Source organism: Bubalus bubalis, chromosome 18 (genome assembly GCF_019923935.1).
Source record: "Bubalus bubalis isolate 160015118507 breed Murrah chromosome 18, NDDB_SH_1, whole genome shotgun sequence".
NCBI classification, from domain to species: Eukaryota; Metazoa; Chordata; class Mammalia; order Artiodactyla; family Bovidae; genus Bubalus; species Bubalus bubalis.
The window spans coordinates 63,450,515-63,473,259 of NC_059174.1; the positions used below are offsets into that span (position 1 = coordinate 63,450,515).

Sequence of the window (22,745 nt, forward strand, 5' to 3'; positions counted from 1 at the left end):
GTCCAGGCTGAACCCGGGCTCTTCATCTCAGAGCCAGGACATCGAGTCCCGCGAGGACCCCAGGACGGTCGAAAGCCCGGGAGAAGAGCCAGCGGGCCGGGCCCCCTTCCCTTTGATTCCGGGGTCTTTCCTCTGGAAAACTGCTGCTGTCCCGGGGCCCAGAGGCAGAGAAAGGAACAGACAGATGAACGGAGGAAGCGAAACGGAGCGGGAGAGAGACCAAGCACACACACACACACACACATACACACACACTCTTCATTTGTTCATCCAGCAACTTTTGTTCGGTTCTGGGGACCGTTTTAGGGGTTGCCGCAGGGTTTCCCATCCTTGTACTACGGACACTGGAGGTCCAGTGGTTCTTTGCTGGGGGTGGGGGCTGTGCTCTGCCCCGGAGGATGCAGCATCCTTGGCCTCCACCCAGTGGATGCGGAAGCGCCCTCTCGGGTCAGGACGCGCGGAATAGCCTCCGAGCGCGGCCGAAGGGGGCCCGCTTGGCTAGCGCCGCGTGCTGGCGACTCGGGAGCAAGCAGGACGTGACCGCCCCCATCCCCCGGCCCCGCCACCCCCGGCCCTCAACGAGCTTATTTCCCGGTGTGTGGCGAGGAGAGACGCTCCACAAACACGGAAACAGGTGGCCCGGGTGCCCTGGGCAGGTGGAGAGAAGTCAAGGGCGTGCAGAGAACCTAGAATACCCCGCCTCCCCAAGCCCCGTCCACCGCCCCCTCCCCACCAACGCCGACACCGGGCGGAGGTGGGCTGGGGGTCCTTGGATAAATGCGGAGCAAACACCTCGGGTTGCGGGGTCTGCGGGGGAAACGGGCAGAGAAATCTTCCTTCCGGGAAGCAACCTTGTCCTGACTTGAGAAACCCCTCCTGTGGGCGGGCACTCCGCTCCGCCTTTCTCCCCCCACGCCCTCTCCCGGTCTAGTCTCCTCCGGCTTCCCTCCGCCCGCCTCTCCTCCTCGGGCATAAAAGCTGGAGTCTCTCGGGAGCTGGGACCCAGACCGGCCGACAGGAGAAAGGTGGCGGGGTCTGCCCACTCCAGCGAGGTGAGACCGAGGCGGGGAGGCTGGTCCTGGGAGGATGGAGATGCAGGCGGGAGAGGATGCGGAGAAGGGGGGGGGAGGGGAGGGGCACAAGTGAGGCAGGGAGGGGGCTGGGAGGTCCGGGACAGGGGCTGGGGCCAGTGAGGAGGCGGCGTTCCAGGGCTGGGAGCGGGTCAGAGAGTGAATGGGGGAGGCACGGTGGTGGTCTGTGGCCCTGGTTTTTATTTGGAGGATGAGTGCTTTGCAAGGTTGTGTTGGTTTCTGCTGTGCGGTGACGGGAGTCAGCTATATGTGTACATAGATCGTCTCCCTCTTGAGCCTTCCTCCCATCCCACCCCTCCAAGAAGAAGGTCATCATAGACCACCAAGCTGAGCTTCCCACTAGCTATCTGGGGCTTCCCTGGTGGCTCAGACGGTAAAGAATCCGCCTGCAATGCAGGAGACCTGGGTTCAATCCCTGGGTCGGGAAGACCCCCTGGAGAATGGAGTGGCTACCCACTTTGGCATTCTTACCGGAAAACCCCATGGAGAGTGGAGCCTGGTGGGCTGCAGTCCTTGGGGTCGCAAAGAGTCTTGAGCCTTCCTCCCACCGCCTCCCCCCTATTCTTCCCTTCTAGGACATCACAGAGCCCTGGCTTGAGCCCCTTGTGTTATACAGCAGCTCCCCACTAGCTATCTATTTTACACGTGGTGGAGTGTATCTTTGTCAGTCTTACTCTCTCAATTCAGGCCTCTCTGGTTCTGAAACTTGGGTCACTCATGCACTGCGGGGTTTGGAGAGGCATATTCTATGTACTATGTACTATGTACTATGTATCAGGGCTTCCCTGATAGCTAAGTTGGTTAAGAGTCCCCCTGCAATGCAGGAGACCCTGGTTCGATTCCTGGGTCGGGAAGATATGCTGGAGAAGGGGATAGGCTACCCACTCCAGTATTCTTGGGCTTGCCTTGTGGCTCAGCTGGCAAACAATACGCCTGCAATGCGGGAGACCTGGGTTTGATCCCTGGGTTGGGAAGATCCCCTGGAGAAGGGAAAGGCTACCCACTCCAGGATTCTGGCCTGGAGAAATCCATGGACTGTGTAGTGCAAGACTCACACATGACTGCACCTGTCACACTTGCACACACACTTACATTCTATGTACTGAATATCCTGTTACGTACTTTGGGATTCTCCCTCCACCAACTCTCATTCTACTTAAAGAAATGTGCTCCACATAAACTTAAAAAATTCAGAAGTGTTCGTTTTAATTCTTGTTTATATATTTATGACCGAAAATGTAGAGCTGAACCTTCAGTTAACAACAGGCTATCCTGCACTTTACAGTATATTAAGAGACAGGGAAAGATAAGTGCTGTATGGTTTCACTTACATGTGAAGTGAAGTGTGTGTTAGTTGCTCAGTTGTGTCCGACTCTTTGCAACCCCAAGGGCTGTAGCGTGCCAGGCTCCTCTATCCGTGGGATTCTCCAGGTAAGAATACTGGAGTGAGTACCCATCCCCTTCTCCAAGGGATCTTTCCAACCTAAGGATCAAACCCACGTCTCTCAAATTTCAGGCAGATTCTCTACCATCTGAGCTACCAGGGAAGCCCACTTAAATGAAAAGTGAAAGTGAAGTCGCTCAGTTGTGTCCGACTCTTCACGACCCCATGGACTGACCCCATGGACTCCCCTGTCTATGAGATTTTTCCAGGCAAGAGTATGGAATGGGTTGCCATTTCCTTCTCCAGGGATCTGTCTGACCCAGGGATCGAACCTGGGTCTCCCACATTGCAGGCAGACACTTTACGTCTGAGCCATCAGAGCCTCAGACCCACTTACGTGTGGCATCTTAAAAAAGAAAAAAACCCCACAGAAGCTCAACCCAGTGCTCTGTGACAACCTAGAGGGGTGGGATGGGAGGGAGGGTCAAGAGGGAGACGACATGTGCGTGCCCATGGCTGATTCATGTTGCTGTATTGCAGAAACCAATGCAACATTGTAAAGCAATTATCCTCCAATTAAAAATTTAAAAATAAAAGTTTTTTTAATTTTTATTTTTTAAATTATGAAAGTACGATCACACATTTTACAGGACACTTGGAAAATACAGAACTAGGTTACATATAGTTCCAGTGTAATTACATTTTTTTTAAATAGACAAGATTTTTAGTTGGAGTTTCAATATCAAATTGTCAAAAATTAATAGGATGAATAGACAGAGAAGTAGAAGGATATAGTAGACTTGAAAAGCACTATGAACCAATTCAACATAATTAAGATTTATACAATTTTCACACAACAGCAGGATACAAATGGTATTCAAGTTCCCATAGAGTATAAACCAGGAGACACTGGAACACATCCAGGGACATAAAACAAGGTGCAGAAATTTCATGGTGTGAAAGTATTGAAATCACACAGCCTGTGCTCCTATCCCTGTGGAATTATGCTAGACATCAGTATCAAAAGATATTTGAAAATAAACCACATATTTTCAAGTGCAATGTGACATTTACCATGAGAGATCTTTGGGAAAAAATATATAAATTTTGAGGGGGAAAAAAAACCCCACAGAAATTTCTGAAGGTGGAGGATACATCTATTGCCATGATGGCATTACTGGTGAAGGGTCATGTCCACACTCACCAAGAGGCATTCTTTAAACATGTTTCGTGGTTTTCTTTTTTTTTCGTATCAGTTGTACCTCAATCAAGCTGCAAAATAAGCAAATAACCCCCCTGCCCTTTCTCTGCAGCGTCCCGCAGCGCCCAGCCCTCCGGCCCTGAGATGCTCTGTCCGTCCGCCTGCTCCTTCTTGCGGTCCTCCTCGGCCTGGCCGAGACTCCAGCCTCTGCCCCCGTCCGCGGGGCCAGACCCGCCTGTCACTGCACACCTGTCACCGCCCTCCCGGGAAGGGAGCTCTAGCTTTCCTGGCTGGGCAAGAGGGACGTCCCTGGCGGTCCAGTGGTTAAGACTCTGTGTTTCCAATGCAGGGGGTGCCGGTTTGATCCCTGGTCTGGGAACTAAGATCCCACAGGCCACATGGTGCAGCCAAAAATTAAAAAAAAATTTTTTTTTTTTTCTTAAATAAGAAAGACTGAATTCATCACCCTGGTCCAGGGTGGGGGTGGGGGATGGGTTAGAACAGATCACAGATGGAATACAAAGGGGTCAGGGCTCAGCTTATCCAAAGCAAAAACACCCTAATGACTAGCATTGGCCCAGAGATGCCCAAAGCTGCCTTCCAAGGCAGAGCTTCCCAACAATGTAAACTTTCAGCGCTGTAGCAAGCAGGAGAGTCACCTGGAGGGGCCCTGTATCTTCATTTTGCACTGGACTCCCTACATCAGTCCTCAGAACCCACGCTGGCATACAGTAAGCCCACAATAGTTTTAGTCATTCAGTCGTGTCTGACTCTTTGCGACCCCATGGACTGTAGCCTGCCAGACTCCTCTGTCTGTGGGATTCTCCAGACAAGACTCCTGGAGTGGGTTGCCATGCCCTCCTCCAGTGCCCTCCTCCAGAGGATCTTCCTGACCCAGGGATTGAACCTGTGATCTTCCCGACACAGAGATTGAACCTGCGACTCTTAGCTTCCTGCACTGCAGGCAGGTTCTTTACCGCTGAGTCACTGGGGAAACACAGATTAAGCCAAACGACTTCACAGAGTGGTGACTGAGCTGCGGAGGGCGTCGTGCTGACCCAGGTCCTCCCAGCCGTGCGGACTGCACTTCCCATCTCTCTGAGCTTTGTCTCTCTCGTCTCTATCTAGGGGCGAGGAGGCTGGACCCTCAACAGTGCCGGCTACCTCCTGGGTCCCGGTGAGTGACCCTCCATCCCTGCCGGGCGCCTGTGAGCCGTGTGTTTGCAACCCGAAACTCCCAGCCCTACAGCCCCCGGCCCCCAAAATCCATGGGCTTGATTTCCAGACTGGTCTTGGGTATTAGTCTAGGGAAGTGATGTGCGCCGGGATCCCAGAGCCAGAGTGCTGGCTTCAAGTCCTGGCTCTGCCCCCAGGGGCGGGTGTGCAGCCTCCACGCCTCGGCTCCCAGCCCCTGACAGTGGGCGCAACGCCGTCCCCACACTGCGTGAGGGTCAGACAGACCGGAGCACTTCCTGCCATGATCCCCCGTCCCCTCTACCGACCCCCCTCCCCGCATCTTCAGTGGGCGCTTGCTGGACACCTGGAGATGTGCTCTGTGGACAGTGCAGTCGGTCAGGCACCAGGAAGTGTGGTGGAAACGATGCAGAGGTTTTGCTGCAGACAAGGGTGGGCTCAAGCCCCAGTTCTGCCACCTACGGGTTGTTTGTCCTTCAGTCACTCAGTCGTGTCTGACTCTTTGCAACCCCAAGGACTGCAGCACGCCAGGCCTCCCTGTCCATCACCAACTCCCGGAGTTTACTCAACTCATGTCCATCGCGTCGGTGATGCCATCCAACCATCCCATCCTCTGTGGTCCCTTCTCCTCCTGCCTTCAGTCTTTCCCAGCATCAGGGTCTTTTCACATGAGTCAGTTCTTCACATCAGGTGGCCAAAGTATTGGAACTTCAGCTTCCGCATCAATCCTTCCAGTGAATATTCGGGGTTGGTCTCCTTTAGGGTGGACTGGTTTGACCTTGCAGTCCAAGGGGCTCTCAGGAGTCTCCCCCAGCACAGGGTTGGGGGTGGGTAACCGGGCAGGTGTCTGTCTCTCAGAGCCGCTCCCCCCGCCCGGTCAGCCCGTGCTCCGTCCCCTCGCCCGCTGAGCAGTGCTCCGGGACCACGGGCTGTGTGTCCTCCTGGTCTTGCTTCCCCGCCCCTTGCAGTGCTCCCCCCCCCCCCCCCAAGGGCGGACAGAGGCCAGAAGGAAAAGACAACCCTGGGGATCCTAGACCTGTGGAGAGCCATTGGTGAGTAAACGCAGGAAAAGGAGGGCCCACCCCACCCCCTCACTCTGCCCCACCTTCCGGCTCTGGTTTTGATAACCTCTGTGTGTGGGCTCCCTCCTTTGCTCTGACATTCACGCGTTGGGGGAGCCTGGGAGACTGGGGCTTCCCTGGGAACCTACCTGCCCACGCAGGAGACATAAGAGACACGGGTTCGATCCCTGGGTCGGGAAGATCCCCTGGAAGAGGATATGGCAACCCACTCCAGTGTTCTTGCCTGGAGAATCCCATGGACAGAGGAGCCTGGCGGGCTACGGTCCATGGGGTCGCACAGAGTTGGACACGACTGAGCGACTGAACACGAGGGATGCTGTTTGTTTCAAACGCCTAAAACGGTGTTATGAAGCCTCCTCACAATTCTGTAGTGTGGTCAGTGAGACTGCATGGAAAATTCCTAGCAGAGGGTCTGGTGGATGGTGAGAGCCAGGTGAGTGTCGGTGGTTCTAAGTATCTCCTTGCAGGGCCCCCCATCCACTTCCTCTTTGCTCAGCCCCGATCCTGTTTACCTCCTTGTCGCGCCGGGCTGGGTACCATCTCTGAGAATCCCCTCTCCCCCTTTGGCCTCTCAAGGGAGAGAACCCTGGGGGCATGTGGCCTCGGGACACGTGGGTAGACACAAGAAGGCCCAGGGCGACCTGAAGGGAACATGCTCTTCATCACCACCTACCAGATATGGGCACTTAACTGTATCTCGGGCCGAGTTTCTCAACCTTGGCACTGTTTACATTTGGGTCTGGACCTCTTGTGTGTCAGGGGATGTTTACGAATGGATGCTTTTCAACTGTGGTGTTGGAAAAGACTCTTGAGAATCCCTTGGGCTGAAGGGAGATCCAACCAGTCCATCCTAAAGGAGATCAGTCCTGAATATTCATTGGAAGGACTGATGCTGAAGCTGAAGCTCCAATACTTTGGCCGCCTGATGCGAAGAGCTGACTCATTTAAAAAGACCCTGACGCTGGGAAGGATTGAAGGCGGGAGAAGGGGACGACAGAGCATGAGAGGGTTGGATGGCATTGCCAACATGATGGACACGAGTTTGAGCAAGCTCTGGGAGTTGATGATGGACAGGGAATCCTGGCGTGCTGCAGTCCATGGGGTTGCAAAGAGTCAGACACAACTGAGTGAACAGCAACAACGGGTCTCCATTCATTAGATGGTGGTAGTTCCTCCAAGTCGTGACAACCAACAATGTGTCTGGAAATTGCCAAATATCCCCGGCGAAGGGGGTGAGAGGCTGGGGAGGAAGTAGGGGGCGTTGGCCCCTGGATGAGAACTGCTAAGTAGTGTATGATTCCAAGGAAATCAAGGAAGTAAAACCAGCGCTGCCCTAGTTAAGAATCCGCCCTCCAACGCAGAGGACACACGTTCTGTCCTCTATCCGGGGAGACCCCACGTGCCACGGAGCCACGAAGCCCAAGCTCCGCAACAAGAGGAGCCCCTGCACCGCAAGGAAAAGTGGCCCCCATTCGGCACAACCAGAAAAAACCCTCGCAGCAATGAAGACCCAGCACAGCCCCAAAAATAAAGACAGAATAATAATAAAAAAAACCCCACACAGCGCACAGTCCCAAACCGAAAACCCCAAAGGCTTACTGACTTGTGTCTCTCTTCCTAGATGGCCTCCCCTACTCCCAGTCTCTGCTGGCCTCCAGGAGTCTGGGAGAGACTGCTGCCAAAGCAGAGACCGGAGGTAAACCTGGGGAAATATGAGAGGTGGGGCCGGGGGAGCGGGGCTGGGAGGCTCGGGGAGGCGGGAAGGACCCTGGGCTCACCCACGGGACCCACACCTATAGCCACAGGCCCTAGCCCCAACCTCACGTGCTCAGCTTCCTGTCCCCCTCTAATTTCAAACAGCCCCTGGCATTTCCTGACACTCTGGCCCTTTTCCAGCTATGACCCCACGCCCGCACCTTGGCCCCCTCCCCCAGTATCACCCTCCAGTTTAGCTCCAGCTGAGATGTGAACCTCAAACCCTCCCTCTGACCTCGAGGTTCACTCCAGCTTGACCTCTTTCCTAAATAAGATCTGGGGACTTCCCTGGTGGCCCAGTCGCTGAGACTCCAAGCTCCTAATGCAGTGGCCCCTGGTTCGATCCCTGTTCAGGGAACTAGATCCCAAGTGCTGCAATTAAGAGTTTGCATGCTGCAACTAAAAAAAAAATCCTGTCCACAGCAGTGAAGGCTTCCCTGACAGCTCAGTTGGTAAAGAATCCACCTGCAATGGGGGAGACCTGGGTTCGATCGCTGGGTTGGGCAGATCCCCTGGAGAAGGGAAAGGCTACCCACTCCAGTGCTCTGGCCTGGAGAATAGTCCATGGGGTCACAAAGAGTCGGGCTGAGCGACTTTCCATTTGACACAGCACTGAAGATCCCACATGCTGCAACTAAGACCCAGCACAGCCAGATTGATAAATATCTTTTTTTAAGTAAAATAAATAAGATCTTTATTTCCAACTTATAAAGTCTGAACTCTGTACTCATCCTCAAAGGCTTCCCAGGTGGTGTGAGTTGTAAAGAATCCACCTGCCGGTGCAGGAGATGTAAGAGACTTGGGTTCGATCCCTGGGTGGGGAAGATCCCCTGGAGGAAGGCATGGCAACCTACTCCAGTGTTCTCGTGGAAGAATCCCATGGACAGAGGAGCCTAGTGGGCTACAGTCCATGGGGTTGCAGAGTCAGACGCGACTGAGTGGGCATGCGCACACTCATACTCAAACATGATCTGTCCCAGCTTTGGTTTCTCAGTTTCTTGAAACACTGGGTCTGTTCACTCTAGGATCTTGGCACCCAGTCTTGCTTCAATCTAGAAAGCTCTGTTCCTTTTTTAAATTTTCGACTGTGCTTTGCTCCTTGCGGGTGGGATCTTAGTTCCCCGAGCAGGGATTGAACCACGGCAGTGAAAGAACCAAGTCCTAACCACTGGGTGTCCAGGGAATTCTCTAGGAAGTTCTGTTTCTAGAGTTTTGCGTGGCTAGATCCTTCGTGTCATTCAGAAACCAGCTTAGTCATCACCTCTTCCATATAATGGTCACCTGCCCGTTTGATCTGACATTAATCTATTTCTCTCTGTCCCACATTGCAGGCAGATTCTTTACCATCTGAGCCACCAGGGAAACCCACTTACTAGCAGCATTTACCACGATATGATTCTCCCTCCTTCATAGTTTTACCTACTTATACTCTGTCTCCTTCCAGGAAAATCTAAGCTTTGTGAGAGTGGAGAGACCTTCTCCGTCTTTCTTACCGCCTAGGGCAATGGATGGTACATGGTGGGTGCTCGGTAAACATCTGTGAAATGAATGAACTAAATTAACCAAGTGCAGGCTCACATACTACTGAGCCAGCCGACCACAGACAAAGCCAACGATCAAGCCCCAGCTTTGCCTGCCGTTCTCAAGTTAGATTTTTTACCTCAATTCCACCTCCTTCGATCCCAACCTTATTTTGGGACGTGCTTTAACAAGTATCTGGTGGAGGACTACTAACCCCAGACAGGGGACACCTTCTGATTCACTGCTTCCCACTGCAAACTCGGCTACACTCTGGCTCTTGAAAACGCTCCCCAGCATCACCATGTACCATCTCCAAATGGGAGTGCAAGAGGAAAGTAGGCGGGTAGACGAATAGGAGAGGGCAGAAGAAGCAAGGGCAGAGAGGAGGAGCTCTCTGTCCTCGAGAGGGTTGTCAAAACTGAGATGAACCGAAGAGAGGTTCCTCGCTTGGGTCACCACAACACTCAGAACCTGGCTGGGGTAGCGGTGGGGAATGGAACCATTCAAACTGACCTCTTTCTCTTGCACAGATCCAGGCGTGCTTGGCCAGAAAGTCCTCAAGGAGGAAGATGCCTGGGTTCCTAGATGTCCCCAGACTTCTGCTGCAAACCTTTGCCCCTCTGGCTCTTTCTGAAACCCTGTGTTGTCACCCTCTACTGAGACCGAGATCGTGAAATTAAAATCTCAGGAAGAAAATCTGAAGCACTGGAAGAATTGTTTGGGTTTTTTTTCCAATCTGCTGCTGCTAAGTCGCTTCAGTCGTGTCCAACTCTGTGCAACCCCATAGACAGCAGCCCACCAGGCTCCTCCCATCCCTGGGATTCTCCAGGCAAGAACACTGGAGTGGGTTGCCATTTCCTTCTCCAATGCATGAAAGTGAAAAGTGAAAGTGGAGTTGCTCAGTCGTGTCCGACTCTTAGTGACCCCATGGACTGCAGCCTACCAGGCTCCTCCATCCATGGGATTTTCCAGGCAAGAGTAATGGAGTGGGGTGTTTTGGTTTTTTTTTTTGCAATCTACCATTGGTTGAATCCACAGATATAGAACTTACTAATACAGAGTGTATTTCTTTGTCTTCTCTCTCTCTTTTTCGATTGAAATACAGTTGAAATATAAATTATATTTTATTTTATGTATTTATTTTGGGGCTTTTCTGGTGGCTCAGATGGTAAAGAATCTGCCTGCAATGCAGGAGAACCATGTTCGATCCCTGGGTGGGGAAGATCCCTTGGAGAAGGCAATGGCAACCCACTCCAGTATTCTTGCCTGGAGAATCCCATGGACAGAGGAGCCTGGCAGGCTATGGTCTGTCGGGTTGCAACGAGTTGGACATGGCTGAAGCTACTGAGTACCCACTTGAGCATTTAAAGTAACTGTATTCTTTTGGAATTATGAACTCTTAGGTAATGTAGTATTAATGCCCATTTGAACACTGAGATTCTAGGGTGTCTCAGCTTGAAAAGATTCTTCAAGGTAGCACTCTTTCATCCCACCTGGGTCTCCTCCAGCAGAAATGAAGAGAGGTCATTTGGAGCAGAATGGAGATAATAAAGTATTTCTTTTTAAAGAATCAGCATTTTCTTCTATTAATTAGCCTGGGAATTTGCTGGGGGCGGCAAACTCAAGAATGATATTATAATAGATATTGGTGTCTGGCTGCTCCACTTAAAAGCCAATACAGAGGCCAGGTTGGGGGAAAGGAAAGCTAGCATTATTGTGGATGCCAGCAACTGTTGAAACTGAAGTCGCTCAGTCATGTCTAACTCTGTGCGACCCTGTGGACTGTAGCCTACCAGGCTCCTCCATATGTGGCATTTTCCAGGCAAGACTACTGGACTGGGTTGCCATTTCCTTCTCAAACAAGGAAGAGGAAGAACTGACTCCCTCCACTTCCCACCCCAGACAATTAATGAGCAACAGCTTTTATAGATGGAGGGCGGGGGCTACAGGCAGAAACAGCGCAGTCAGCTCTGACAATCATCTTGAAACTGGTCATCACTGGTCTGATCAGTGTCATCTTGATTGTTGTCAATACAGTTAACCTTCAGGTCCAGGGTCCATTTGTTTTCATTTCTTGGGTCAATTCTCAGAATTGTGTCAGCTTCTCTCATGGTTTCCCAGGAGGCTCAGTGGTGAAGAATCCACCTGCCAAGGCAAGAGATGTGGGTTTGCTCCCTGGGTTGGGAAGATCCCCTGGAGAAGGGAATGGCAACCCACTGCAGTATTCTTGCCTGGAGAATCCCATGGACGGAGGAACCTGGTGGGCTACAGTCCATGGGGTCACAAACAGCCACTTCACTTTCTTTCACTTTGCAACCCCATGCACTGCAGCACGCCAGGCTTCCCTGTCCTTCACTATCTCCCAGGACTTTGCTCAAACTCGTGTCCATTGAGTCGGTGATGCGATCCAACCATCTCATCCTCTGTCATCTCCTTCTATCTCAAAGGATGTTAACTTACAGGCCCAAGATGGAGGTAACTAATTCAAAGAAGCAATATAGAATATAAAGACTGGGTCTCTTCAGAAACAGGGGTATTAGAACCATTATCGAAGAATCAACACAAGAAATTAATACGATGAAATATGAATAAGACTTCAAAACACAGACGCAGTTAAGTACTAGTTAAGAAAACTGAATAACAGGGCTTCCCCCGGGGCTTGGAGGTAAAGGCTGTGCCTGCCAATGAGAGGACAAGAGTTCCATCCCTGACCCGAGAAGGTCCCAGCGCTCAGGAGCAACTAAGGCCACGCAACACAACCACCGAGCCTGGGAGCCGCCACTCCTGAAGCCCAGAGCCCCGAGAGCCCGGGCTCCACACAAGAGAGGTCACTGCAGTGAGAAGCCTGTGCCCCGCGACTGGAGAGGAGCCCTGCGCCCCGAGCAGCAACAACGACCCAGCACAGCCAGAATTCATGGATTTAAACAATAAAATACATACCGAGGCTGAGAAACTGCTATTGAGGAAACGTGGTGATGGAGTGAGATGCCGGGTGATAAAGCAATAGCCAGGCCTGTCCATCTCCAAAGAACCACTGATGGTGTGGAGATCGGAAGACAGCCTGAGGGTGTCGGGGGAAGGACTTTCCAGACAGCAGAGGAAAACCCTACAAACCAGACCCCAAAGCCAGTTGGGCTTGGTGTGGTCAGGTGTGCAAGGTGGCTGGGGAGTGGAGGAGAAGGTAGAGTGTATGAGGAGCGGTGCCCTCTACGGGTGTGAGAAAGGATTTGGATTTGCCAAGGGAAGATTTCATGCAAGGATGGGCACAATAAAGGACAGAAATGGTATGGACCCAAGAGAAGGAGAAGATATTAAGAAGAGGTGACAAGAATATACTGCCTGCTGCCTGTCAAGTCCCTTCAGTCGTGTCTGACTCTGTGCGACTCCATGGACTGCAGCCTACCAGGCTTCTCTGTCCATGGGATTCTCCAGGCAAGAACACTGGAGTGGGTTGCCATTTCCTATGCCAGGCAAGAATATACAGAACTATATAAAAAAGATCTTCAAGACCCAGATAATCCCGAACGTGTGATCACTTACCTAGAGCCAGACATCCTGGAATGTGAAGTCAAGAGGGCCTTAGGAAGAATCACTATGAACAAAGGTAGTGGAGGTGATGGAATTCCAGTTGAGCTATTTCAAATCCTCAGACATGATGCTGTGAAAGTGTTGCACTCAATAAGTCAGCAAATTTGGAAAACTCAGCAGTGGCCACAGTGCCCCGCCCTCCACAGTTGTTGGAGAAGCAAATGCCAACCCAGTCCAGTACTCTTGCCTGGAAAATGCCATGGACGGTGGAGCCTGGTAGGCTACAGTCCACGGGGTCGCAAAGAGTTGGACATGACTGAGCGACTTCACTTTCACTTTCAACAGTTGCTGGCATCCAGAATAAAGCTAACTTTCCTTTCCCCCAACCTGACCTCTGTATTGGCTTTTAAGTGCGAGCAGCCAGACACCAATATCTATTACAATATCATCCTTGAGTTTGCCGCCCCCAACAAATTCCCAGGCTAATTAATAGAAGAAAACGCTGATTCTTTGAAAAGAAATACTTTTTTTCTCCATTCTGACCTCTCTTCATTTCTGCTGGAGGAGAGCCAGGTGGGATGAAAGAGTGCTACCTTGAAGAATCTTTTCAAGCACAGACACCCTAGAATCTCAGTGTTCAAATGGTTATTAATACTACATTACCTAAGAGTTCATAATTCCGAAAGAATACAGTTACTTTAAATGCTCGAGTGGGTGCTCAGTCGCTTCAGTCATGTCCGACTCTTTGCAACCCAACAGACCATAGCCTGCCAGGCTCCTCTGTCCACGGCATTCTCCAGGCAAAATACTGGAGTGGGTTACCATTCCCTTCTCCAGGGGATCTTCCTGATGAAGGGATCGAACCTGGGTCTTCTAGGCTGCAGGTGGATTGTTTACCGCTGAGCCACTGGGGAAGCCTTACAGAGGGTCGATATTTCCACATAATAATGGCCATGTAACAAACCGCTGCTATCATCTACTCCATATAAACATTTGGGGGGATAGGGTGGGATGATTTGGGAGAATGGCACTGAGACATGTATAATATCATGTATGAAACGAGTCGCCAGTCCAGGTTCGATGCACGATACTGGATGCTTGGGGCTGGTGCACTGGGACGACCCAGAGGGATGGGACAGGGAGGGAGGAGGGAGGAGGGTTCAGGATGGGGAACATGTGTATACCTGTGGCAGATTCATGTTGATACATGGCAAAAACAATATAAGATAGTAAAGTTAAAAAATAAAGAAAAAAATCTTGGAAGGGGAAATACACAGGACACTTATTTGACAGAAATGTCTTTGTTTATTTGAAATTTAAATTTCACTGGTGACCCTCTTTTTCATCTAGACACTCTGCTAGGAGCATCCTATTTTACGATGAAATCTTCCCTAATGGAGGGACAATCAGCAGTGACCTCAGTTTCACAAAGAAGAAACTAATGAGACCTGCATTCACTGAAAGAAGAACAACACAAAGCCAAAACTTATCACAAAAACACAGGCTACACTAAAGTAGAAAACAAATTCTGAAGGGAAAGAATTTACACCTAATTCCTGTGAATGGAACCCCATCGGGTTCCAGTATGATCGTAAGTTCTTCACATGTCACCCTTTCTTTGTATCACATAAGTGACAAATAATCCCGAATTTCCTTCTCGGAGCAGAAGGCACTTGGACCGGAGGGCAGGGTCCCGAGCCAGTCATCTGGAATGGATTTTCCAGTGGCGTTTGAAAGTCCCGAGCTGACGGAAGGCTCTGTGACACTCGGAGCACACGTAGGGCTTGAGCCCAGAGTGGGTGCGTCGGTGAACGTTGAGGTTCCCTCGGTGGCCGAAAGCTCTCACACTGCTCACAGCGGAAAGGCTTCTCCTGGGTGTGGGTCCTCTTGTGAGTGCACAGCGTGGAGTCCTGGGTGAACTTCTTGAGGCAGAGATCACAGCTGTAGGGCTTCTTGTCAGTGTGGATCTGCTGGTGAACCTGCAGATATGAAAGCTGTATGAACACTTTGGCACAGATGTCGCACTGAAAGGGCCCCTCTCCTGTGTGTGTCCTCTGGTGCAGGGTAAGCTGAGATTGAAAAGGAAAGCTCTTTTTGCACACCCTGCATTCAGAGGGTGCCCGTGGGGGTTTCTGCTCCCTCAGGAAGACTGGTGGGTCCCACGGTGCCAGATGCACCAACACATGGGACCCACGCTGTCCTGAGAACTCTCCTGGGTCCAAACACGTGGCTGCTTCTTGACGCACGTCTTGGCAAGTGGGACTGCTGTCCCGTTTCCTTTTGACATGTCTGCGATTCTTTAGAGGACCTCGTCTGGATCCACTCGTAGTGGAAACGTCTCCCTCTGGAACACAGGAAGAAAGGGTTCAGGAGACACATTTTAAATATCAGTTTCTTCTTGAGGATTCTTCTGTCTCTCTATGCTCCCAGAATCCCCTGAAAGAAATTCAGAACCACATTTAACAAGGAACATTTTCTGTGCTGCTGGCCTCACTGGAAACCTGATGTTGGCTGAGAAGTTCCCATCAAGCAACCAAGCTAAGAGCTTGGACTGTGGGACAGTGGAACGTTGATGATGGAGAAGGTTGGCACTGGACAATGATCTCCACCCCACCCATCCAAGCATGGTGATGCTGGCCACCCAGCCCCATGCCACCATAGGAGGGAGTCACTAACTCTGCTGAATTCCACGGTTTTGAATACTCACCAGGACCCTTTAGAAGTTCAGGTTGTTGAGACTGAAGGGTTTTTTCTCTCCCCTGTCTTCCAGCAGGTCCTTCTCCAAGTTCTCCCTGGGCGTCTGACCCTCCAGCTCACCTGTTTCAGGAACAGTCTCTGGCGGGAGAGCTCTCTGGTCCTGACAAGGGACAAACAAGCAGAGTCAAAGCCATTTACCCTAGTCCATGGAAAACTGTTTCCTGTTTCCCATTCTCCCTCGTATCTTGATCTAAGACTCCAACTTTCTTCATGTCATTGTAGGGGATATGCCCTGACTTCTTCTGGTCCACCCCATCACCCTGACTGATAATCACCTGCTGATACTCAAGGCTGTCCTGGATCTATACAGACTGTATCTGGCAATCCAATCAGGACATCACAGTTGGCACTCTGACTTCTCTATGCATAGGTCTCTCCAAATCATACCCACTCCTGCCTGCCCTTGATTCTGGAAGTAAGAACTCTAGGTCCAGCTCTCTTGACTCCATCACTGTTGAAGACTTTGCCTGGATGCATCTTTGCGATGGTGGTTACGCAGTACATAGGAAGATGACGACCACTATTCTTGGTCTCTACTCCATGCAAGTCAATAGCATCCCCTGCCTATACCCAACCTTATTTGAAGAAATCAATTGTCTTCCGTTCATTCTTCAATGTCTGAAAGGGAAAGTGTTAGTTGCTCAGTCATGTCTGACTCTCTGTAAACCCATGGACTATAGCTGCCAGATTCCTCTGTTCATGGGATTCTCCAGGCAAGAACACTAGAGTGGGTAGCCATTCCCTTCTCCTGGGGATCTTCCTGACCCAGGCATCGAACCCAGGTCTCCTGCATTGTCGGCAGATTCTTCACCATATGAACCACCAGGGAAGCCCAATGTCTACTGGGGGGCAAAATGAGTTCAATTTCGAGTCACTCCTTCAGTTGCAAGGAATGATCATATTCTGAAATATGACATGCCCTTGGGCAAAGTGGCCGTGGGTAAATCAGCTGTCAGTGCATTTACCTGCAGCAAATTGAACCTAGCATCATGTCAGGAAGACAGGATTCCCTTCTTCCCACTCCTAAGACTAGAAGCTTTCATAGCAGAGGGACAGAGATGGATTATCTTCATTCTCACACTGATTAGAAAAAATGCCTAGGAACGGAATGCATCCACGGGAATTCCTGGAAGCAATGGGTCCATTCTGTCCTCTGTGGCAATCTCCCCATTTCCTCCAGCAGCCACACCCACCTGAGTCTCTTCTACCTGCTTCCACTCTCTCACCTGCTCCCTAGATAGGTTCATGGCTCCTGGCAGATTCTGCAGCTCTTGGCTTCCTTCCTGGCCATCTTCTGGAGGTATGACCCTTGAGGGCGGTTCGGGCTCCCCGCATGGGTCTCTCTCAAATGTCCATGTCACCTGGCCTTGGCTTCAAGTCATCTCAATAGTCAGGATCACGCACAAGATATTTCTGCCCTTGTATGCAGACTATGGTCTGTGAAGTGAGAAATCAATCAAGATCAGTCTCTATAAGGCCTGGAATGTAGCTTTCAGGCATCCAATGGCATTGACAATAGAAGCTCCCGTTTGGTGTAAAAGATCGACGTCCTTCAAGTTGAGACAGCCAAAAGTATCTCCCAAATTGCCCAATTGTGAACTTCTCTCACCTGTTTGGGAACCACTGATACAGAGCCAAACCCGCAGGTCCTATCTTGTGATTCCTGCAGCTTGCACGTGTCTCCTCCTCCCACACCCATCACTAAGGTCCTACTCACCCACTTCTTGGGTTTCTGCTTATTTCTCAGCACGTCCTCCAGGGCTTTGCAACTCTGCACCCCACTTTCTGTGAGCAGGACCTGGCACTCCAGGGGCATGCAGATCATGAACTGCTCCAGCACCAGCCTGTCCATCATCTGCTCCTTGGTGTGAAGATCCGGCCTCAGCCACAGATGGCAGAGTTCACGGAGTCTCCTCTGATCCTCGAATGGGTCGGACTCCTCTGAGCTGCTAAATGTTCTGAACCGGACGTGCCATGTTTCCTGGTCACAGTCTGAGTCTTCCATGAGTGTGTCTTGGGGTGGCACGGATGCTGGTGACTCTGCCCCAGGGCTGTCTGTCATGTGTCCACAACCCTGAAAAAATGGCTGGTCCTCAGCCATATTGATGGAGGAAATTTCCAGTAGGACTCTGAGCAAATGCTTCTAGAAGTGGGTGCCCAGTTGACACCTATGGAAATGGATTTCCTCTGCTTTTCCTCAGCATTAAAGTCACTGGTTAGCAGTCTAGGGAGACAAAAAAAAAAGAGAAACAAATGGGTTACATTTTTTTCCACCCTTCTGTCTCCCCTACATCCCAATATTGGACACCATTGCTCGACTCATTCAATATTTCATAAAACTGTCTAGTCTGAAATGACCATAGGGCTTCTTGGTGGTCCAGTGGCTAAGAATCTGCCTGCCAATGCAGGGGGACATGGGTTTGATCCCTGATATGGGAAGACCCCGCCTGCCTCGAAGCCTGTGCACCACAACTCTTGAGCCTGAGAGGGGCAACTACTGAACCCGAGCTGTAGACTCCCAGCTCTGCCACGGGAGAAGCCACCACAATGAGAAGCCCATACCCCTCAGCTAGAGAGTAGTCCCCACTAGCTACGACTAGAGAAAGCCCTCACAGCAAAGAAGACCCAGCCCAGCCAAAATCAAGGAATTAAAAAACTTAAAACTAATAATAAACATATATGTAGTTTTTAAATGGCCATAGGGTGTGGCTCAGAAAGCCCTGAAGAAAACCAGCCACCTCACAGCAATATGTGTGGAAACATTCTTCTCCCCTCGAAGAAGAGATGGATTAACCATTGTTAACGTGGGGTTAGAGGAAGATCTCCTGTCACAAGGTCTCCCAGATAATGTAAGATGAACAGAAAGCAACATCTTTCTGAAACCCACCCGTGTGTCCTGATTTCTAGCCATCCTCCTTGGATGTGCCCACTCATCACTTACCCCTTCCAGGTCTCTTGCCTTCAGCCTCCTCAGGTCAGGCACTGGCTCTCAAAGTGTGTCTGGAGCTGAAATGTCTGTATTTATAGAGACTTGGGTGAAACTCCAGGGATTTCTGGCCATAACCTCATCATCCCAGTGATTGGATAAAGGGCATGGAAGGAACCACTTTGGATAATCTGGGTAGATTCCATTTCCTGTGGAGACTCCAACAGGACTAACCATTAAAGAGGCCACCATATTGGTTTGGCAGTAAACTTTCTCTAATGTATTTTATTTACTTTAGACTTCATGGATGGCATTTCTTGGGGAAACAGATTGATTTTCCTGATCTAATGAATTTTTTCTCTCTGCTTGGAGACTGTGAAGCAGTCCAATAATTGTAATCCGATGGTTGTAATCAAATTGGGTTACCTAATCTTGTTTCTTTTCTCATGAATTAAGTCATCAAAGACTTTTGTCTAAAATCAGCTGATGAGATCAACTGTAAGAAACCATTTCAGAGAGGCATCACAGAAACCAGAGGTTGTACACCAGTAGGGAAAAAGAGAAGGCAATGGCATCCCACTCCAATGCTCTTGCCAGGAAAATCCCATGGATGGAGGAGCCTGGTGGGCTACAGTCCATGGGGTCGCTAAGAGTCAGACACTACCAAGCGACTTCACTCCCACTTTTCCCTTTCATGCATTGGAGAAGGAAATGGCAACCCACTCCAGTGTTCTTGCCTGGAGAATCCCAGGGACAGGGGACCTGGTGGGCAGCCATCTATGGGGTCTCACAATGTCAGACATGACTGGAGCAACTTAGCAGCAGTTAGCAGCAGCAGGGGAAAAGAATGACACTTATCAATTTAAGAAGCCTTCTTTTTTTAAATACCTAAGGAAGCAGTATCCAAACTAGACTAGTACAAAGGGAACATATCTCCACATAATAATGGCCACATAGACAAAACCATGGCTATCACCTACTGTAGCAAAGTCTTAGAAGAGAAAACACACAGCTCTTTGATAGAAATGCGTTTGTTTATTTGAAATTTAAATTACACTGGTGAACCTGTATTTAATCTAGCCATCCTGCTGCTGCTGCTAAGTCGTTTCAGTCGTGTCCGACTCTGTGAGGCCCCATAGATGGCAGCCCACCAGGCTGCCCAATCACTGGGATTCTCCAGGCAAGAACACTGGAGTGGGTTGCCATTTCCTTCTCCAATGCATGAAAGGGAAAAGTGAAAGTGAAGTCGCTCAGTCGTATCTGACTCTTAGCGACCCCATGGACTGTAGCCCACCAGGCTCCTCCATCCATGGGATTTTCCAGGCAAGAGCACTGGAGTGGAGTGCCATTGCATTCTCCAGCTGTCCTGCTAGGAGAATCCATTTTACAAGGAAATCCCACCTGGCAAGAAGACAATCAGCAGTAGCCTCACTCTGATGATGAGGTACTGATAACCGGTGAGACACAGCTTCATTGGAAGAACAAGAAAAACACAAAGCGAAAACATGTAAGAAAACCAGAGTCTAACATCGTAAGGCAATTCTCCTCCAACTTGAAAATACAAAATGAAAATGAAAACTATAGTCTATAGCAATGTAGAAAACAAAATCCAAAGGGAAAAATAAGTCATAACGCAAATATCCTAATTCACTCAAATATCCTAATTCACGTGAGGGAACCCTGGGTTCCACGATCCTCCTATGCCCTTCCCCTGTCATCCACACGTTGTATCACACAGGTAACAAATCATTCTAAATTTTCTCATTAAAACAGAAAAGACCTGGACCTGAGGGCTGGGTCCTGAGCCAGTCATCTGGAATGGATTTTCTGGTGGCGTTTGAAAGTCCCCAGCTGACGGAAGGCTGTGTGACACTCAGGGCACACGTAGGGCTTGAGCCCAGAGTGGGTGCGTCGGTGAACGTTGAGGTTCCCTCGGTGGCCGAAAGCTCTGTCACAGTGCTCACAGCGGAAAGGCTTCTCCTGGGTGTGGGTCCTCTTGTGAGTGCGCAGCGTGGAGTTGTGGGTGAACTTCCTGAGGCAGAGATCACAGCTGTAGGGCTTCTCACCAGTGTGGATCCACTGGTGAACCCGCAGGTCTGAAGGCTGTATGAACCCTTTGGCACAGACGTCACATTGAAAGGACCTCTCTCCTGTGTGTGTCCTCTGGTGCAGGGTAAGCTGAGATTGATAAGGAAAGCTCTTTTTGCACACCGTGCATTCAGAGGGTGCCCGTCCCGGGGTTTCTGCTCCCTCAGGAAGACTGGTGGGTCGCATGGTGCCAATATGCACCAGAGAACTGGGACCCAAACTGTCCTGAGAACTCTCCTTGGTCCAACCACGTGGCTGCCTCTTGACCCACGTCTTGGCAAGTGGGACTGCTCTCCCGCTTCCTTTTCACATGTCTGCGATTCTTCAGAGGACCTCGTCTGGATCCACTCGGAGTGAAAACATCTCTCTCTGGAACACAAGAGGAAAGGGTTCAGAGCCACATTTGAAGTATCACTTCCTTCCGGGGACTCTCTCCCTCTCTCTCTGTCCTCCCAGAATCTGCTGAAAGAAGAGACTCAGCAACATATTTATCAAGGAGTATTTTCCATGGTGCCGGCCTCATTGGAACCATCCATAATCTTGGCTACAGACTTCCTAGCAACCAAACTACCTAAGAGTCTAGCTGATGAAACACTCTGGAATGTTGACGATGGAGAAGGTTGGCATTGGAAGACCAACTCCTACCCACAACAACAAGGGATGAAATGCTGGGTACCCCTTCCTGGACATGAATGGAGGCAGTCAGTACCTCCTGTGGTCCCCAAGTTTTTAATACTCACCACGATTCTGCAGAAGTTCACGCTCTTGAGATGAAAGGGTTATTGTCACTCCTGTGTCTTCCCACAGGTCCTTCTCCAAGTTCTCCTTGGAGGGCGTCTGACCCTCCAGTTCACCTGTTTCAGGAATGGTCTCTGGCGGGAGAGCTTTCTGGTCCTGACAAGGGGCAACCAAGCAGAGTCAATCCCACTGCCTTAGCCCATGGCAATCTCTGTCTCCTCTTTCCCCACCCGCCTCGTACCCTGATCTCACATTCCAGCTTTCTGAATATCAGTTTGGGGGAGATGCCCTGACTGCTTCCCATCACCCTGATTGACAATCCTCTTCTGATTCCCATGTCAGTCCTTGATCTATACCGACCACCTCTGGCAAACAAGTCCAGACTTCACAGCTGGCACTGCCAATTATCTTTGCTCCTATCTCTCCACCTCATCTCACAGTCTCCAGGCCCTGAATCTGAAAGCAGAGGATTCTGGCTCTAGGGCTCCTGACTTCACCACTTGTTGATACCTTGCCTGGATTTGTCTTAGTCATGGAAGGTGGCCTGGGGCATAATAAGATGATAAGCAGTGTAGCTGTTATACTACATAGCTCTGTTCTATACTATATAGCTCTATTCATGAGAAATCAGTAGCATCTCCTCCCCCGATTCACATTTCAAAAAAATCCACTCTCTCCAGACATACTCCAAAATCTGAGGGGGAAAATGACTCCAACGGGGAACTTGTTATGCAATTCAAGGCGTTTACAATATCCCCCAATATTAAGTGCCTCTGATGAAATCCATCATAGGTGAAACCGCTGTGAGTGCACTTATGCCTGATGAACTGACCCAGCACCATCCTGTGGAAACAGGACTCCTCTGCCCTCATGCTTAGGGCCACAAGCTTTCATGGTGAAGGACTATGAAAGATGGACTGTCTTCATTCTCACTCTGGATGGAAAACGGCCGGGAACGGAATGCATCCATGGGAATTCCTGGAGGCAGAGGGTCCATTCCTGTCCTTTGCCCAGTTCTCCCAATTACTTCCGCAGCCACCCCCACCCGACCCCCTTCTACCTGCTCCCAGACTGGAGGTCAGGACATCACACTCACCTGCCCCTCGACAGGTCCTTGGCTCCTGGCAGATGCTGCCCGTCTTGGCTTTCCTGCTGGCCCTCGTCTGGAGGGATGACACTGACTGTAGGCTGGGGCTCCCTGGCTCGGTCTCCCTCACTGTGCCCCTCACTGACCTCAGATCCTAACATCTCAACACCCGAAACGGGCATCAAAACATCCTCGCCTTGGACACGCACTACAGCCTGTGAGGAAAAATTCAAATAGGATCAGTCTCCCTTCACAAGATCCAAAAAGGTATTCATTGCGTATCCCACCCTTGAAGCCCACCTCCTGGGAATGACATTTGAAAGACCAACACCCTCCAAGTGAGGACAACAGAAACATCTCCAGTGATGCCACAGGCAAGTGCTCACCCTCAAT

The 22,745-nt window shown here is 50.5% G+C and overlaps 1 long non-coding RNA gene and 2 pseudogenes across 1 annotated transcript; 1 reads left to right on the forward strand and 2 right to left on the reverse strand.

Annotated features, from left to right (window-relative positions):
* Positions 1-731: 731 nt before the first annotated feature.
* Positions 732-10,034, forward strand: LOC123330368. Its single transcript, XR_006546232.2, has 4 exons — positions 732-1,052; positions 4,805-4,853; positions 7,574-7,648; positions 9,759-10,034. It is a non-coding gene; the product is annotated as an uncharacterized LOC123330368 (long non-coding RNA).
* Positions 10,035-14,041: 4,007 nt separating this feature from the next.
* On the reverse strand, positions 14,042-18,995 carry LOC112580170 (annotated as a pseudogene).
* A 1,015-nt stretch (positions 18,996-20,010) lies between these two features.
* LOC102403470 overlaps positions 20,011-22,745 on the reverse strand; it is a 4,219-nt pseudogene continuing 1,484 nt past the window's right edge.